Consider the following 20,828-nt stretch of genomic DNA (forward strand, 5'->3'; position numbering starts at 1 on the left):
TGCCTGGTTTTCTCCATACATACCGGCTAGAATTTAGGCCAAAAAGTTCTTCATCTTGGTCTCATCAGACCAGAGAATCTTATTTCTCATAGTCTGGGAGTCCTAGATGTGATTTTTTGGCAAACTGTATGGTGGCTTTCATGTGTCTTGCACTGAGGAGAGGCTTCCGTCAGGCCACTCTGCCATAAAGTCCCGACTGTTGGAGGGATGCAGTGATGGTTGACTTTCTAGAACTTTCTCCTATCTCCCACTGCATCTCTGGAGCTTAGCCACATTGATATTTGGATACTTCTTTACCTCTCTCACCAAGGCTCTTCTCCCCCGATTGTTTAGTTTGGCCGGACGGCCAGCTCTAGTTCTGGTTGTTCTAAACGCCTTCCATTTAAGGATTATGGAGACCACTGTGCTCTTAGGAACCTTAAGTGCAGCAGAAATTATTTTGTAACCATGGCCAGATCTGTGCCTTGCCACAATTCTGTCTCTGAGCTCTTCGGGGAGTTCCTTTGACCTCATGATTCTCATTTGCTCTGACATGCACTGTGAGCTGTAAGGTCTTATATAGACAGGTGTGCCTTTCCTAATCAAGTCCAATCAATATAACTAAACAGAGCTGGACTCAAATGAAGGTGTAGAACCATCTGAAGGATGATCAGAAGAAATGGACAGCACCTGAGTTGAATATAGGAGTGTCACAGCAAAGGTTCTGAATACTTATGGCCATGTGATACTGAGTATATGTGATCCATAGTAACCACAACTCCAACCCCTCTCTATTTGCATGTTATCTTATTTTGCATTTAATCTTGTTCAGCTGTAGCATGATTCACATTCATATTCCAGAGCAGTCATATTTCACAGGTTTATTTGTGGTCAAAGTGTTCACACAGGCACTTTTGGACATCTCAAAGATGCACCTTGTCATTCGTTAGGCAGAGTGTCCTGCACTCTGCAGCCAAGCTAAGATGATGTGCTGTTATTTTCGTATTTCCACGTGAGCAAAGTGATGAAACAGTATAAACGTAATGATGATGGTGTGCGTGTGAGAGACACAGACTGCTGTTTTTGCATAAAGGTCAGTTATGTCAAAGTTTTGCAAGTTAATTGATTGTCTTTGAAGTACTGCATGTGCTGTGTTGCTCTAGTTAAGAAGTCACACTGTCACCACCTGTAGGCTGCTGTAATTATAACTGTATGAATGTGCAGAATACTGTCTTTGGTTAGTTGGAACTACAGTGCAGGAAGACATGTATCGCCTTATATTTGAGTGTGCGAGCGGGTTAAGCACATGCATCATTCAGTAGTCCTAGATGTCCGGTAGCATGCATCCACGCTAAGCTGCTTGACTTTCTTTTACACTAATGGAGTACAGAAGTTTGAATTCTGACACATGACTGAAAGTCTTGTTACTTAAAAGAAGTGCGTCTTCTTTTAACATGACAAAGTAAAGATTATTTTTCAAACTTTGATTTGTTAGTTGTAGTTGAGAGAGACAAATGTGTGGAAAGACAGAAGTGACATTCAGCAAGTTATTAGGTCCTCCATGCTGAAAGATTGTTTGAGGCTTAACCAATATTCAGCATGTGATTTCATGATCATGCACATGTTTTTAACAATACATAGGGCCTGTTTCTAATGTATGCTTATTTTTAGGCTTCACACTTTAAAATGAATCCGGTACCTGCATCAAAAAGACGCCAGTATCAGACATGTGGAGTTAACAGCTAAGTTACAGGCGTAACCTGGGCTGTCTTCATCTCTTCAACACTACTCTCATTATTTCAACCATCACCAGACACGCTGCATGCAGTCATCAGGTAACCCATGAGTGAAATAGTGTCTTCTTTCAACTCAACTTCACAGTCATGAATGTAAAGTCACGTTTTTGAGTCAGACTCTGAGGTGGTTCTGCTTTTATGTCAGACCTATTTCTTATTCAAGCAAAAGGAAAAAAACGAAGAGTCACTGGATGGGAAGTAAAAAAATAACCATATGGTGTCAATCAATCAATCTTGATTTATATTGCGCCAAATCACAACAATCGTTAACTCAAGACTCTTTACAAACATTGCAGGTCTAGACTGTACTCTATGTTAAATTATTAACAGAGACCCAACACCAAGACAGGATACAACTCTGTCTTATCCCATCTTTATCCACCATGAGCATTGCACCTGGCAGTAATTAGCAAGTTACAGCGGAGAGGAAAAACTTCCTTTAACAGGCAGAAACATCGAACCAGACTCATGTTAGACACACATCTGCTGAGAGAAATGTTGTAGTAGCTGTTGCTGCTGGAGTCCAGCACATTCTTACCAGCTGGAGTCTGGAACGTCCACAGCAGCAGGACGTCTGCGGCAGCTCAGAGAAACCTACGAGACAATGGAGCTCAGGGACTCCAGAAGGGTCTATGGTTAGTAACTTTAATGGGACAGGGAGAGTTAAAGTAAGTAATGGGGGGGTTCGAGGGAAGGGGTTGAGATAGGATCCCAGTGTGTCAGTGCGCCAGTTCCCCCGGGAGTCTAGGCCTATAGCAGCATAACTAAGAGCTGGTCAAAGCCTGAGCCAGCTCTAACTATAAGCTTTATCAAAAATGAAAGTTTTAGAATCAGTCAACAAACAAAAAAAGATGAAGTGATAAAATGATCGTCAAGATATTCTGATTCTGTGTGTGTGTTTTGTATATGTGTAAATGATAGCATTGCATATGTGTCTATAAATGTTGACAGACATCTTTGAGATGGTGTCATTGTTAGCATTAAATAAATAAGCTTTGTGAACGCTAGACATCTGAAGGAAAAGAAAAGTGTATGGAATGCATTAGCTCACTGTTTCCAGTGAAGGGAGAGCTCTAATGGCTACAATTAACAGTGCAGTCAATACAGAATGATGTGTTTGTTGCTCTGACTCTAACTTGTTGTGAAGTAGTCCAGGTTTGGGGTATCATCAGGATGTTTACGCCCTGAGTTCTCAGTGATGTAGAGGGAGTAAATGAGAAAATGGAACCTTTATGTTTGCTGTCGCTCTGAAGTCTCTGTATGATGTGAACAAATACCATCAAAATAGGATGAATGTGTTTATTGGGATAAATTACATCAAATGTAAAGAGCAAGAAAGAGAAGGTAAGAGAGGAAGAAAAGCAGTGTCAGTACAGTAAACAGCTGCTGCTCATTTTGTCAGCCGCCTCGCCTCAGGTTTAAACTGAACGGCTCTCTTAAAAAAGTCTGAATGAAGTCAATTTTTAAGATATCTCTGTTTTTACTGAACAACCCTCCCTGTTTCACAGTGAAACTAAGCAGACACGTCTTCCTGGTGTCAGGATACAGTGGTGCTCAGTTCTGTTTTTTCTTCTTCTTCTCTTACTTGTACTTTCTGTCAAGTCCCTCTAATTCTACAGATAACGGCTATACAAAGGTTTTATTTATTTAAAATGTTGGCATTGGAATGTCTAGACTTTTGTTATGTATTTTATTAAGTTTGAGGCTTTCAAGAGCTCAGATGTTTCAACAGTGTCAATGGGACCATAACTCCTTTTACTCACAAGGATGCCATAACTTCTACAGAAACAAGCTCATGTGAAAAGTTTATCTTCAAGGCTGTCGGCCTGAAAGCTCTCTCTCTCTCTTTCCAGCAGACAAAATCCGTTTTAATAATTGATAAATGGATCAAACACTTCTTAGCCGACACCATCGGCCTTACCTATAACCTTCCAAGTTAAGGTGCTTAAAGCAAATCAAATGACAGCCTTGTCAAACTCTAGGAGCTTGGTTGGTGGTTTTAGTTTGGTTAGGTTTGGACACCAACAGTTCTTTAGTAGAGGGAATAGAAAAATAAGTTAATGTTGGCTTTTTTTTTTCATATTAAACACAATCAATAGTATCCTCAGTGACTGAAAGTTCACAGTTTGATCCATCCTGGCACTCACTACAGAAACTGCTGCCTTTTAAACTACGTCATTGTTCTAATTATCCTCATTATTCCAGTTGCAACCATAGACTGTATAAATAATGGACCCAGTATATGTGATGTCACCAATCTGTTTCTGAAGCGTTGTTTCGAAGCCAATCGTCGGCGGGAGCCATATTAGAAATGTTGAACTCAACCAAACTTAGTGTGAGGTAAAGAGGCGGGGTTTGAGCCTCCTAGCCAACAGCTACAGTGTTCCCACCCGTCAGTCATGTCCTTAAATGAGAAAAACTTGTAATGTTAATATCTTCTTAACCGTCACATAAGAAACCCCCCCCCCCCCCCCCCTCACAGTGTATGCCGATATAGAAATTAGCGTCGTATACCTAAGCCGTTGTTTTAACCAGGCTGTAAACACGTTTATTTCTGCTATCAAGATTGTCTTTTTTGAATTGGTGTCTATGTGGTTTCTGGTGTTTCTGCAGCCAGCCTCAAGCATATTCTTGATGAACTGCACTTTATAACACTTCAGAAAGGGCTTCATACTTTGAGACCAGAGGTTGCCGCTTGGCTGCCAACTCCCCAAAAAATATGACGATGTGTAAAATGTTGATAGAAACAGAGGGTTTTTAACCCCATTGCTCAAATTCAAACTCAAATTATTATTCCAATTTAGAACGAAGACAAAGTTTTCAGATAACATTTAAAATGTTTCAGCTTCAACATTTGATATGTTGTCTTTGCACTATTTTCATTTTATATTGACTTTCAATGATTTGCAAAACATCATTCTGTTTTTAGCAACATTTCACACATTGTCCCAACTTTTTGAAAATCAACTTGAATTTTTAATGATGCGTGGGATCAACTCCAGTGGTGCCATGCAACATCATTTGTTATTACTTAGATTATGAGCCCTTTAGCAGCAGAAATACTGTGCCTAAAAGGACCATTAAAAAATGTAGAAGTAGTTTTGCCAACTCAGTGTAACTACATATGTTTATAAGAGCAACTTAAAGAGGGAGCTCCTTGATGTCAAGTAACCTCCCTGTGTTTAGCTACTTGTACCAAAAGGTTGCGGCTTCACTATTGACAGTTTCACAGTAATGGTAAGATTTGTATTTTGAGTATATGATACCAAATCTGTCTGTCTTCTGTTTGATACATGCATGCAGCATGTAAGGAATAGTAGAAGTAAGACTGTTGAACTGTTCCTTTACGATTGTTAAGAAGGAAAAATGTAGGCCATTGTTGAATAAATGGGTTACCATATTTGATGGCACAGGCCTAACTCATAGAGCAAATTAAGGACAAACCTGTCCCTCTTGGTCTCCCTTAATTTCACAAGACAGACAGGATCCTGCCTGACATGAAAAACACTTCCTTTCCGTTTCTAAGGGCAACTTTATTGCAGAGTTAAATCTTTGTATTATGATTCTCTGCATTAGTTTGTGCTTAATGCTGCACTGAACTGTGACAGCAAATATCAGCCCCAGTGTACGCCACATTTCTTCTTGTAACGCCAATGTTCCATAACTACAGGCCATGAGTGCAGCGGAGCCTGTCAGAGTGGATTTAACAGAACACACTCATTACTTTAACTTTGTCAAATATCAAAGAAAAAGAAAAGGGGGCATACTTTTAATTATTCTAATTGGATAAATGGAATGATTGCACGTTAGGTCTGGAGCTCTGAGTGCGTCACTCTACATATATAATGGAAAGCAGAAAAAGCACTGCTGCCCATTTCTTGTCTGAAAGGATGAATCATAAACAGAGAAGAGAGATTTTTCCAGCTGAATAGAAACTTTTTCTCAACAACTCTAACCTGTAAGTTGATTTCACGGTGCAGGAAGAACATCACTACGGTCAGTGATGGACAAAGTATACCACTTCAGTCAAATAATAAATACTGTTGGTCAGTTATTACTTCAATACAAGTGAAAGTTGCACAGTCAGATTGTTACGTGAGTTAAAGTACTTGAGTTCTTGCTTTTAAAAATAGGTTTTAAAAGTCAAACATTGAATTTTCACTGTTCATGAGTGCAGTGAAGAAAACACAGGTGTGCATTCATATTTTTGAACTCGCATGCTACAGATTTCCAGATTTGAAGCTACCACCTTGGACTGGTCCCACGTGACTCCAAACAACAACAGCAAATTAACGCAATCACCTTGCTCTCCGGAAAATCCATATAAAGTGAATTGCTAACCAACCGTAGAATAAAAATAGTAATTGCCATGCATCAAGCAAAGACTACTTTGTTCTAAAGTGTTCATCAGGAATGAAACGAAAGTTTAGCCACACACCTCAACATGCTCTCTCAGGTTGGACAGTGAGTTTCTGTCGGCCATATTGAAGTTTGTGTGAGTTAAACAGAGCGGAGATTTGTAATAATATGAATTATTCTTCATCTCAAAAAACTCAAACTTGAGCTAAGATACGACTGTGGGAGCTAGGTGCAGCAATGTCTTCCTTCTCTGCCGTAGTCATCATTACTGACCCAATTTAGAGAAGACAAAATCAATCCAATCAATCCATCAATCCATCAATCCATCAATCAATCAGTCAATCAATCAATCAATCAATAAATCACCAAATCCCAACAAACATTATCTGAAGACTAGTCCCGTCCCATCTTACGTACAGGACTCAGTCTGATCTCATCTTAATCCACCATGAGCAGAGCACTTTGCAGTATTTAGTAAGTTACAATGGCAAGGACAAACTTCCATGAACAGGCAGAAACCTCAAGCAGGACCAGACTCATGTTACACAAACATCTGCTGAGACTGTGTTGGAGAGACGGATAGAGGAGATGAAGAGAGAGAGATGAAAGTGGTGACTTCAGAGCAAAAGTAGAGAGTAGGAGAACATTAATAGAAATGTAGCAGAGTCAAAAGTGTGATAGTTGTCTTTGAAATGAAGTGGAGTAAAATGATAAGTTTCCCTAAAACATAATGGCTTAAAATATTATATGAGGTAGAAATATATACAATGTTGATTTATTGTCTCCATTAGTTGTCAGTTTACACTCCAAACCCTGATATCTAAGTCATGTTGAAATGCTCAAAGACACAATGCCTTGTCACTGCTCTGCTGTGAATGGTTTGCTGTCAAAGTTTTTTCCTTTTCCATCCTGAAATTGTCAAAGTTGTTATAGATTCTGATAAAAGAGATATTCAGTTGCTTCACAGTACGTTCATTTTTAATGATTTACTAACTCATTTGGAGAAAGTTCCAGAACTAGTTACTCATACGTACCGCTGTGTGCTTTTGTTTAATAGTTATTTAATGCACCAGACGTGCAAGAAAGAGGTGTTTCAGTAGAAGGTCAGTCAGTCCATCAGAGACTTCAGAACAAAATGTTTTTCAATAGATATTTGGTATTCAAATTCCTGCAAAAAAGTACCTGACAAACTTGGGAATGGCACATGCATGGATAATGCATCTTGAAAAACCTGAACCAGAAACTTTTTACGACCAGGCATTAGACCTCAAGGCAGCTTGGAAACCTGATTCACTGAGTATTCTAAAATGTGCCTTAAAATTCCTGGTTTCCAGATGATTAGCCTGATGTTTTGGATCAATACTTTCCTGTTTTCAGACTGCCTTGAGATGCACTCGATACAGTCATAAAGCTGCAAGTTGTGTCTGAAGTGAACACACAATCGTTTCCCAAATGACTGCGCTGACCTCACATTTCTAAGTGGGAGGTATAGGGCACAGAGTCAAAGCAGAGTAGCTTTATATCCCCATTGTGCAGTCCGGCTGGCAGGAAAGTGCTGCAGAGAGATTTGTCAGATAAAAGAAAAGCCCTGTTTGTGAATTGCATTTTTCACTTTGAGTAGTTACCTAATGCCATTAAGTGATACATTAAAGTTTTAGGAGAATGCCCAGAATCACTGTGGTATTAACTTCTACATCACTGCAGTGAGCTGTAAGTAAAACCACCAAGTAAGAAAAAAGAGATCTGGAGTTTAATATCTTCCTTTGTGAGAAGAAAAAGTTATCAGAAAGGATTTTTGTGCATGAGACTTTTCTTTACCCTTTTTTCACGAGTTGTTTTCAAGTTCTGTTGTGGATAGCTTCTGTCTCATTGGTTGCACATTGAAAGGTCAAGCATTGACAGGTGAGATGGAAAATCTGGCTGGCACACAACCCACAAGGCAGCCCTGCCACTGGGTTCAGCCTATTTTCTTTCTCTGTAGGAAAGCTATGACTTGTACCAAATGGTCACAATTCTGCTTCAAGTCTTTGCGGGGAAAGAGGGAGTGTTTCTTAAATATGTAAATATTTTAAGCTAACATCTCGTCCAGTAAGAGCATCACTATTTGATGTTTTTCAATAGTCAAATACCCATGTCTTTGGTGAGGCTTTGGTATTGATAAGAGTACTGATTTGCCATCAATCGTTCAAACCATTGTCAGTTCTATTTAACGAACTCAAGGTTGCGGTGGGCTTGAGCTGACCCCATCATTACCTTGAAAGGCAAAGGGTACACCTCGGACAGGTCATGAGTCAATCAAAGCACTGATAAGCAATGCTCAATTTATCTTTTTTTTCTCTTTTTTGGGAGCTATGTTATTTAAAAAACTATTGGTGTTGAAGCTCTGTGCTGCAACCATAGACTGTAAAAATAATGGACGTAGTATCCGTGACGTCACCCATCTGTTTCTGAAGCGCTTTTTTAAGGCCAATAGTTGGTGGGAGCCATATTGGAAATGTTGAACTCAACCTTACTGCTGTCGAGCTAGTGTGAGGTAAAGAGGTGGGCTTTGAGCCTCCTAGCCAACAGCTACAGTGTTCCCACCTGTCAGTCAAGTCAGCTGTGCCTCTTGTAATGGAAAATTCGTAATCTATTCACCCCCTGTACAGTGTGTGCCTATTGAGAAATGAGCTATCCAGACTGAACTCGTTTTGTGCTGTAAACATGTTTATGTCTGCTGTAAAGATCGTCTTCTTTGAATTGGTGTGTATATATGGTTTCTGGTACTTCTGGAGTCAGCCTCAAGTGGATCCTCGATGAACTGCAGTTTTTAGCACTTCACCTCATATTTTTAGACCCGAGGTTGCCACTTGTTCGTGATTCAATCACAGAACTGATTAGCATCGTTATGCTCAAATTATGTTTTTTTCTAAAGTGCAACGTCTTCTTTGAGAGCTATGTTCTTTAAAAGCTCTGGAGGTGAAGCGCTCTGCTGCGACATGGCTCCTATACTTAGAAGTCAACCCTATATGGTAGAAAATAATGTACATTTTTAGTCTGAGCAGCATGCTTCCCCGCTGCCATGGAAGTTTCCTGCTCTGACAGACCATCACTCATCAGACAGCAGTGATCAAGGTCACTGTATGTCAGAACCAAGCTGCCATGGGTGGACTTCTGCTGGAAGAGGTCCAGGAGCTTCACTGCCTCATCTTCCACATCTGTTATACATGTCAAAATGTCTAGAAACTTTCTACACATGAAGGTTACTAACTCACTGAACTGAACCATGCAATTCTGAAGCTGCAGCTCAGTATCAGTTTTGTAAATCTTTTCTGCTTCGGCCAGTGAGATATAACCCTTGTTGAGATAATCAGACCATCCCATCATCAAAAGTTCTTCCACCAATAGATGAATCACTGCAAGACCACTCCTAGGATTTCTGTTGGTCCAGAGACAGTTTCTCAAACCACACTTATGATGAATAAATGTAGCTTGTTGTGCAGAGAGTTATTTCAGGATGCTATTGTTGGCAATGCTTTCCAAGATGCAGATAATGGGAACGAATGTGATTGATGGAAGTTTTTTCTCATCTGCCGACTCTGGAGGGAAGGTTTGGCTGCTCGGTTAAAGTTGGGAGGGCATCTTTTTTTCCTGGCTCACAGAGAAATGTTGACTTTTTAGGGGGTGAGGTAAAATTCCCAGAGAGATTCTGCATCTTTATAACAATGCAGTTCAGCTTTTCCTCGTTTAACACGGACACACTTTCTCTCCTTACAGCAGGGGGAAGCTTGTTAGTGGACAGGTTTTGAAAACAGATGCTGACATTGCAGTGAACCCAGTTTTCCTGCAGCACATTTCCAACAATAGTCACCTTACTTAGAAAATATTACAACATAAATACACAGTGTCAAAAGAGCTTTTATGTTTTAACTTGATATGTTAAGATGTTCTCTCCTTGAATAATCAGAGCTGGTTTATGAACTGTTGCAGGCCAAGGAGCTGTAGGTGGTACAAGGATATAATTACTATTGATATGAATCCAAGTCCACATTTCTGTATGTTATGTATGTATGAGTGCATGTTTGTTCCACCAAGTCATATGGAAATACATGTTGATGCCTATGTGCCAAGAGGGCTCTTACAGAGTACTTCACGTTGCTGTAACATAATTCTTTTAAACATAAACTGGCAGCTCTCCTAACTGAGTTTATTTCAGTAAGCCAAAGAAATGTCAGGATGCTTTCACTCTGAATCTATCACAACAGTCCCAGAGATAAATACCAAATAAATAATGAATTATTTCCACTTTAAGTATTATATTTAGACGCCACGAGCCCACCTTTACATCTTTACTTATTTAAGAAAGTAAATCTCCAAAGAATGTGCTTTTAATTGAAAGTGATGCAAGAGGTTGTAAGTGTGCTGAAGCGATCAGGATATGTTCGGAGATTGCGTTCAGCGGACTTCATTTAATTAGGGTTATTTCAGCCTGTCTGGATATGATGTCCTCAAACTCGGTTCAGGCTGCCGAAATAAGAGTAGACGTTTGGTACTTCAGTCAGTTTAGAGCTCTGATGTATTTGTGACCTGGGTTTAAAAGTGCATAGATAAAGTTTCACATACTTACTTCCTAACAAAGTCTTTCAGTAAGTCAAAGTAACATTCAGCAGACGTGACGGATTGTGGGAGTTGGTGCACTATCACCTTTTGTTCAGCAGTTTGAGCGATGGATGGAAAGAAGGCCTGAATTAGATGATCAGAGAGGATGAGGAGTGACGTATGGAACAAGAAGATCAGAAATATAACATGCAGGGCCTTGGATGTACTTAAGGGGGTTTCATAGATGATTCTGAACTCCATAGGAAGCCAGTGGAGGGATGCAAACACATGGGAGATAAAGGACTGAGGGCCGGTTGTGGTTGATGATTTAGCAGTGTGAAGATGATTGACTTTGGCAAATCTAAAGGGAATTACTTCAGTGTGAACAGGGGAAATCAAAGTGTGTATCAATATCCCGAGATATGTCAAGGAAAGCATTGATCTATTTTTTGTGATATTCCTTAGCTGCAGGAAACAGGACTGAACATGCTTTGTTATATGCGTGTCAAAGGTCATGGGATTGATATTTTGGTGTAATAGGCCAATCAGGGTTAAGATTGAGGATAGTTATGAAGTATTACTCGGTTATTAATATTTTAAAAGAACACAGGAAAGCTGAATTAATGAAAAAGAATGAGTTAATGTATGCTGCAGACCCAAAGTGAACAGTTATATTTGATCATGAATACGATATGTCTTTTTTTACATGATGTATCAATAAATCTTATATGTACATCCTCTGCTGAAGGTCCACATACTCTGTTATTGTGACTTCTGGCTGTCTTCTTTAGGGAGTCATTTTTTTTCCATTGCTCTGTGTTTAAGTTTAATGTATGTGTCTCTTAAGTTTATGTAGGTAAACCATACATATGAAATATGTATCCATCATGTGTACGTGAGAGAGAGAGAGAGAGAGAGAAGTAGGCCTAACCGTCGTGTTCTTGGCTTTACCTTGAAAAACTCTCAGTAGAGTCGAGTGTTTCTGGGACTTGTGCGACGTGATTCCCCTGAGATTCTGCCCCACTTTAAGTGACTGAGGCCAAAAAAAATCTATGTTAACTTGAAGACTGATCTGATGTGATCTCCGTGCTGTATTTTACCTAACTCTTCCTTTTTGTCTTCCCCCATCTCTGTCGAGGGAGAGATTCTTGTTTTCTCCCTGGGTGTCCTCCTTCCGTCACTCTAATCAGCCCTTTTAATTACTCTCGCTATCAGCCACCCAACGCCTCGCTGTCACCCCTGGGAATCTCACAGAAATGGAAAGGGAATGCAGGGGTTGATGGCAGGCAAGGGGCTCATCACAGAGGCTATGGGTAGACCGGGGGCTGTGGTAATACAAGGACTTTGCCAGTCCATCAGCGGCACTGCCAGCTCGCCTCCCCCTGCCTGCTGGGCAGCTGATGTCGTGATAAATGGGCTTTTCCTGTCCCAAACCAATCCAGCAACGTCCTCTAACAGCATGACACAGAGGCACGGAAAAGAGGCTAAACAGGCGCTGAAGGGGTTTGGTTTGATGTATGATAATATGTCAGGTCAAGTCATCTTTATTTATAAAGTGCTTTCATGTTGTAAAGTTTAGATTTTCCTCTCTAATTTGTATCCTAGTCGATTTGTTGACAGTGTGTTTCTGGTAAAATGAAGCAGAAGTACTTCCTTGTGTTGGCAATTTGCATACTCAGTCGTGAGGACTCAGAGTTGGCTCATGATTTAACAGTCAGGTCTACACTTTGTTAGCTACATTAATGTAAGGGAACAAAACAATGCAGAGGCAACAGCATGGTAGACTTTAAACTTCCCAGAGTCTTTAATGACCCTTCAGTCCTCATTATCCACAAGTAGAAGCTTTTTTTCAGGAGCAGGGTGAGGTCCCCTCCTCTCTTAAACAAACAGACCTGTTGATCGAAGCAGGTAAATCATGAAATAAGGAATTTTAAAAATCTGTTTCCAGATGCTCTTCAGCTGACACAGGTCATACAGAGAGGCTGCCAGCTGAACTGAAGACAGTTTCTTATAGTTGCTTAGCTTGTGTTTGGGTTAGGATTCCTTAATCTTTCATTCCTTGATAATGAAGCTCGTAGCCACTGTGTAACGTTACCATCATACTGTTAAATCCTAGTTCATATTTTTGTTGTTTTTTTTGAATGAAAAGAACATTTTGTTTTGAATATTACAGTATTTTTGCATATGGTCTGACTGACCTCATTAAAGGGACCTTTGGTTCATTGAAAAAATTATTTGTGGCCCTTTAAGATTTGTATTTGAGTACCCCTGCTCTAAACTGTAACAAAGGTACAGCTCTAAGCTCCACTAAAAATCAGATCAATCATATTTTCACCTGTCCTCATGAGGCTGACTGCAAAAGCAATGAAACCTTGTTATATGCCATATCAATATGCCCATTTTAACTGCAGAATTAAACATGTTTACCGAGTAGTTTAGAAATAGGCCTCATTCAGTCATTCATATGAACTGTATAGGGTGATTTGTTCATCAGTTATTATTAAAATCAGGCCACAGTTATGCATAAATATGTGCACAGATAAATTGACAGAAAGAGGAGGAGCTTGTTGTGGCCATTTGCCCTCATCTGAATCTCTTGGACAATGTCTATAGAAGTCAGAAGTTAGTTGGAGTCAACATTTCCAATATGGTGACCACCATGTTCGGACTTCATAACACCTCCTCAGAAATGAACAGGTGACGTCACTGAGACTACGTCTTTGTTTTAAATAGTCCGTGTTTTCTCTCCTTGAAGTTAACCTTCAGCCCCACTGAGCTATGGGAGCATTCACATATCCATTACAGTGAAGAGTGTATCAGCTCATTGTGACTGCTGGAGAGATTTAGATTCAGGTTTTTCCTTCTTGGATGTCCTGTAATTTCATGAAAAAGCATTTCAACGGCATCATATAGTCTTGAGAGTTACCTTGTGATGTCAGGAAGTCTTGTGTTTTATAATCTTCATAAGGCTTGTTAAAATGTTATCATCTCACATCATGGGTCACCCAAGGGCATTCAAACATTCTCACCCGACAAAGTGCCCCCACCACTGAAAAGCATCAAATGCACCGTTTTCTCTCCATCATACTGTCCAATTTTCATTAAGTGGTTGAACACACAGTCCTCCTCTCTCAAGATGCCTTTCTTTTGCTGTGTTCCTGACAGAAACTCTGCTCCAGGTGTGTTTGCTGCACCAGTGATCAATACATATCTCATCTCCAAACTGAACTCTGGAACCTTTGCTATTAAAACACATTTGTTGTTGCCACCAGTAACCATAGGCACTGTCGATCACCCGGGACTGATACTGCAAGAAGTAAATACAGTTTGCTCTTTACAGTTTACTTCTTGTCGAATATCTTTTACACACACAGGAGTTTTCAGGAGGCTCACTACAGTGCTTAGAGTCAGCTGAAGGCAAAGTAGAGACTCCCTGTGCCAAGTGTGGCCTTTAACCCTTGTTTTACCAACATATTTAAAAGAAGTACTAACTAGGGTCTCTGGGGACACCAGTGTTGAACTACTGTAAGAAACAACATCATTGCATAATGTTCAGTTATCTCATCACAAAATGTTAGCAGTAGTGTCATTCATAGGCAAGATAAAATAAAATCTTTGGAGCCACTAAAGTCCCAAAAGGTGTTGATTTTTAAATTGTGTGCATAAGTTTATCATCTTGTGTGCACCACGTATTCATCTTTGTGATTGCAGCAGTGCTGATGATTCCATTCGCCATCAGTTGTCATCATTTGTCATCAAATGCGGTCATTGGTCGGTAAATTGTTGTTTTGACTGCTCAAGAAGTCACCACAACAGAGGGAGACTAATACGATTTGCAATATTAGAATAATACTTCAATAATCCAGATTACACCAGATTAGAATGTCAAATTAAATATTTACAGAATGAGGTGTGGAAATCAGTCAAGTGGGTGGTGTGTGATGTGCATGAGTGGAGGATGTGTGTGTGTTTGTGTGAAGATGCAGACATAACAAATAGTAAGTTTAGGCTGACCTAACCATACAGAACTTAAGTGCAGTGTCCCTGTGAGGAGGGAAGCAGAGAGTGTTAGTGAAACTGCAGCAGTTGAGTCACTTCAGCACACTGGTCTCAGGTGTGTTGGGTTACTCTGATTAGTGTGCTGCAGAGGAGAAGCACATGTTAGACACACCCCCAAGATGACATCAGTAAAAACATGACACTAGAGGGGCATCCATAGACTGTATAAATAATGGACGTAGTATCCGTGGCGTCACCCATCTGTTCCTGAGCGCTGTTTTGAAGCCAATCGTCAGCGGGAGCCATATTGGAAATGCTGAAAGAGTGTGAGATAAAGAGGTGGGGTTCGAGGCTCCTAGCCAACAGCTATGTGTTGCCGCCTGTCAATCAAGTCAGTCATGTCCTTATTTGGGCAAAAACTCATAATCTTAAAGGTGACATATCACACTTTTTTCATCAATATATATTGGTCTAAGAGGTCCCCAAAACATGTCTTTAAAGTTTATGCTCAAAAAAACACTTTGAAATCAGATTTTGGCATGCCTGAAAAGCCCTCTTCTTCAGTCCTCCTCAGAACACTCTGTTTTCCCTCTGACCTAGCCCCCTCCGGAAGTGGATGTGCCAAGGCTCTCCAACACGTTGATCTAATGTTTACATGTTGGCTGAATATACACGGCTGCTCAGAGATCATGTTACTTCAACCCTCTGAATCTGATCCAGAATCTGATCCTGACGGAGAGGCGCCTGTAGCAGGACCTTTCTGAACGATTGGTCATAGATTTAGTGTTTCTTGTTGTTTTATTTATCAGTATATAGACGTGTGTCTTGGTTCACAGCTACGAACATGTAGCTATGTGGCTATGCTAACTAGCGCTAGCACTTATCCATGATAAATAAAAATCATCCACTAGATCTTCAAATCTGCAGACGTGGGGAGTAAAACCGACCTTTGTGTTTATTAAGACAGCCTGCAACTAGCATGCCTCCCTCCTAAGCTCCTTGTTACCATACATTTGTGCAGGGAATGAAAAACAGGGGAGGGATTCAGTATTATTTTATACAGTCTGAGGGCTGAACAAGCTCCGAGCTCTGACTCCGTGACAGACCGGATATTGTTGTTACGTAACAAAAACACGGAAGCCTGAAACGGCTCGTTTCACACACATTTACAGAAAGGTGTAGAAATCAAAACAGGGGCAGAATGGATTCTTTTCATTCTCGGGGGGTTTGTAGACATGCCAGGGACACATATTTCAGGTAAAGAACCATTAAAAAGTCAATTTTGCATGATATGTCACCTTTAATATCTTCTGAACCATCGCGTTAGAAAAAAATTTCATCCACCGTACAGTGTGTGCCGATAGAGAAATTAGCTCCGTAGAGTCAAGCCATTTTTTGAACCAGGCTGTAAACATGTTTATTTCTGCTGCAAATATTGTCTTTTTTGAATTGGTGTGTATGTGGTTTCCGGTGTTTCTGCAGCCAGCCTCAAGCGGATTCTCAATGAATTGCAATTTATAACACTTCTGCATGGGCTTTATAGTTTGAGACTGGAGGTTGCCGCCTGGGAACATCACACTATGTAAATACTTTATAATGAGTCTTTAGGAGCATGATACTGGGACTGGTCTTGTGTGTGTAACAAAAGCACCCTCTATTGGGTAGATTTGAGGGGTGTGCCCCATTTTGTGTTGATATGTGATAAGCTTTGCTAAAATATGTGAAATTAAATCATTTTTTTATCTGTGAAAGACCTGTTTATCTATGTAGATGGAGTAGTACTGCTCACCATGATATACTTTATAAGCTAGCTAAAGAAGAGCGGCTGTGGCTCAGTGGGTAGAAGATTGGAAGGTTGGCAGTACGATCCCAGCTCCTGCAGTCACATGCCGAAGTGTTCTTGGACCCTATACCACAAATTTCTCCATCTGTTGTTCAGCATATGTGAATGTGTACAAATGAGATTAGCTAACACCGATGTTCCCTTACTGTAGCAACATCTACCATCAGTGTGTGAATGGGTGAATGTGACGAGTAGTGTAAAAACACTTAAAGTGGACAGAAAAACTAGAAAAGTGCCATATAAGTACAAGTCCATATACCAATTAAATTATTGACCTCTGTTTTCAGGCTTTTTCTTCAGCTTATAACACAAAGGTGGCTGTGAGAGACCTGACATGCTTCTGTTGTTACCTGTTAAAGCAGCGTTTTGGAGCCAAAAATTAACGTTTAGGCTTTATTCCTCACACATTACAAGAGCTCACACAACCACTTACCAAATAACTAACCTTGTGTGTGCCCATGAACATGACCACCTTTGTGGGGCTTCAGGGCGTCCATGAGTTAGAGTCACATTGCATACTGCTTACATCATTAAGAAACATGTGAAAAAGAATGTATTCGTGCATGACTGCTGTATCTGTGTTGTTCTCCTAAAATGACTGACAGAGCGCCCCTTCAGCCCCTGTTAGGGTTTGATACTTTAAATTGGGACCATTGGGATGGGAATCAATAAATAGTCCTTTGAAAAATATATATTTAAAAATAAATCTGCGAATGTGCAGTTTGGTATTTTTGACTGGGATCCCCAATGAGTCCAAAACACGACTGCTTTTCAAAACAAGCTGCAGAAACAGAAAACGAACAGTAAACTGTATGAAAAGGGACAAAAACTGTACTGAAGAGAAGAATACAGTGTCTGTGAGATATACCACAAGGTGTGTCTCTCAGGTCTGTAGGTCCAGTCTGTCAGGAGGTTGAAGGTCAAACACTTTAGACAAAAAAAGACATGTACACAGAGTCAATGACAGTTTGACTGTGTTGACTTTAACACCGGCCTTTTCATTAGTGTGTTTCTATTGTCTGCACTGTTTCCTGTTAGAGAAAATGTTAGAATATTATCCTTTGCCTCTCAGGTGACCAAAGATACACACAGCTACATTTTTAATATGAGGAACAATAATTGTCGAGTCCCAGGGTTAGCTGAGAGAGAGTTTGTCTTTGGGCAGATGGATATGGACCTAACACGCAAACCCCTGACATGATAAAATACATCAGGATTGAAGAAACATTGAGGTTGTAATGAATGTTTTATGTGCAGTAGCTTGGTGTATTTCTAAAGGTATTTAGGCACATGAATCTCAAGCTGAGCATTTAATTTATTTCTTTCATTCTAATCCATTTTTAATGGACATGGCACAGAAGAGGGACTGCAGAGAGAGTTGTGACATGCAGGAAGATAACTATACGAAATAAAGTAAATAACTAAAATCATACAACTTCCAGGAAATGAATATCCTTACTGAGTACTCTAATTTAATTTATCTGACATAATACAATCAAGGGATTCTCTCAGATATAGCTGATGGTCTGCTCTTTTTTTTCCACTTCAGCCTCAAAAGGCAAAAAATCATCAATGATTTAAATTTCAATCTAGAGAAAAATGGACCATAAAGAGGCAGTGATGCCAATGGAAGAAAGGTCAGCAGGTCAGGAGATGGGATTCGGACCTGGGGACTGTAAACGTTGGTACAAAATCAAGAACACCATCTGAAAGTTAAAGATGGATTTGAGTTTGCACCAAAACGTTGAATAGAACAAAAACAAAGGAAGTCAGGTGTCTTTACTGGGAAGAAGTGCAGAAGTTTGCATAATCCTACTAATGTCTGACACATCTGTCTATTTGGCTCTAAACGTTACCCTTCAGCATTTTGCCTCTCATCTCAACAAGCCTTAAACAGTCTGTTTGGTGAAACAGAAGAACTACCTGGCTGAGTTAAGGCAACACATTTTGGTATGGGTCAAAATAATAACTCGACATTGACCTCCATCTCCTGCATTGTTTGACACATCCACTGACCTCTCCGTCTCCCTCTTCCGCTGCCCAAAGCACGGACTGCACATCCCTATAAACTTAGCCAGGCGAGAGAGGACTGATGTTGTTGGTGCATCTTGGTGGAAAGGTAAAACAGGAAAGGTCACTTTAGTTTTTCCTTCTTTTATTTTGAGGCTCTTCTGAACACAAAACAGCTAGTGCATCCTCACTGCTCTGGTCACCATTTTTACATCCCTCACCCAAAATGTGATTTAGGTGATTAGTTGAAAGATGAAAAAAAAGATTTGCAAATTTGACATTGAAAATCAAACATTTTAAACATACTATTGCCTAAAATGTTCACCCCTGTTATTCAGTAATCTAGAAAATATATACTGTATGTGCATAACAGGACACTGGGTTAGCAGCTCTCATTTCAGTCAGTGCCTTTATCCATCTTTGTTTAGACTTTATTTGTGTTTTTCTCAAATTCAGAGTTTTTATACTTAATTGAGGGAATCCCGACAGGGTGAGACAACCACCCTGGGTGTTCTTTCTTTTTCCCATAACAACCTGCTAACCGTACATTATCCCACTTATTACAGGGCTACTAACATAAAATACAAACTTGTTGTCAAAAAACATTGATTCAAAGATTATTTTATTGATTTAAATGATTTATGTTGCTCATGTTAGGGAAAGTTAATAACCGTCGTCAATGGAGTTGTCAAGGCCTTTCGACTAATCAGATCCAAGCTTCTTACACAACTGGAAGATCAGTAAGAAAGCCAGGTAATAACTAGGAATAATTAGTTCATTAAGCTATACCCACATAAATCTGCCTGCATGGACATGTTTAAGCATAGACACGCCTGCATAAGTGCATACATACACATACATACATCGACACAGGTACATGGACATACGTGTCAAAATGTACACCAATACTACTAAATTGATTAAATACAATTGGAAGAAGAGGTCGCTATACTCAAACTTTTGCAGTGTCAATACAATATTACGAAAAGATGAATGAAATGTTATAGCACACTCTCCTTCTGTTAATGATGCAACACACAGCTGTATCCATCTCAAATATGCTGCTAACCTGCTTACCTTTCTGATTGAACCATCCTCACTTAGAAAGATCTGAATGAAAAGCACCGCTCATCAAGGATTTCAGGCTGTGCACAATCTGGCTTTGACTTTTCAGAGCCCTTGACCCATGCAGCTTCAACATAATAAGTCAGAATTGCCTTGTGTTTGATGGTGATTTAACTCATTAACACCAGCAGAGCTCCGGGTGAGGTAACATACCTGTTGGGATATGTCTGGGAGTGTCTCTGCTCTCCTTGTCAATACTGAAACAGCTTCCTGACTGAGTGCTGCTGTCACATGGGCCTCATCCTTAATCAGTCAACGTAACATCCCGCCTCACAACCCCCATATGTTTGATCACAATGTGACAGAGAAGTCTTATTAGTCCTGTGTACCCTTCAGTAATTAAACTCATCTTGTTATTTTCTATTCCCTCTGCCCCCCAGCCTGAGCACCGCTTCTCTCCACCCGTTCCTCCATCCTCTCTGTAATTATCCATCTGCACAGCCGTGGGAAGCCGGCAGGTTGAAGGTAAGTGTATTTACGGCATCAGCCCAACAATAAAACTGCTGAGCCATTGATTTCCCTTCCTTTTTTATGCAAGGGATAAAGGAAAGTTGATTACAGATAGAATAAACATTTGATGTTGTGTTCATATCCTTCCCTTCAGTGCAAAGTGCTGCACACACTGTGGGTTTAATAACTTAGCCGACAGCATGACTGTGTTCAGGCTCTTTGTCGGTGGAGTCTTGTGCATGCATTGAGCATTTATAGGAGAGTGCAGGCTTCTGTCTAGTCAACCCAATTTCTTGTTGCATTCTAATGAGCACACAGGAGACATACATTTTGAAATTTTTGCAAAAAAAAGAGATAAACAAAAAACATTGTGGTGACTTACTTTACATCATCAGTTTGTATTCTTTTCACGCCAAGCTCTTGGTTTGAAACTCAAGATTTCAGTTGCAGGGAGGCTCATGACCAGAAACTGTGAGGTTTGTTGACATCAGTATCTGGAATACAATTCATTTCTCTGTCTTGACGACTGCTTTGCACTGTTGAGATTTCTTTGTTCACGTCTGAAACTTTGTTAGTAGAAGCAGAGTATATCTATAAATGTAAAACCTCAGAAACACTGGAAACATGTCCTGATCCGGCACTAAATCCACTTAGATCCACATCCTGGATTTTAGAGATCAAAGGTCAGC

The 20,828-nt window shown here is 40.1% G+C and overlaps 1 protein-coding gene across 3 annotated transcripts in view; it reads left to right on the plus strand.

Moving 5' to 3' along the window:
* fhit (fragile histidine triad diadenosine triphosphatase) overlaps positions 1-20,828 on the plus strand; it is a 412,878-nt gene that overhangs the window by 23,669 nt on the left and 368,381 nt on the right. For all 3 annotated transcript variants that reach the window (XM_034689681.1, XM_034689771.1, XM_034689853.1), the window contains exon 3: positions 20,070-20,154. The gene's annotated coding sequence lies outside the window, so the exon portion shown is untranslated. The remainder of the gene's footprint in view (positions 1-20,069; positions 20,155-20,828) is intronic.

Source organism: Notolabrus celidotus, chromosome 1 (genome assembly GCF_009762535.1).
Source record: "Notolabrus celidotus isolate fNotCel1 chromosome 1, fNotCel1.pri, whole genome shotgun sequence".
NCBI lineage: Eukaryota > Metazoa > Chordata > Actinopteri > Labriformes > Labridae > Notolabrus > Notolabrus celidotus.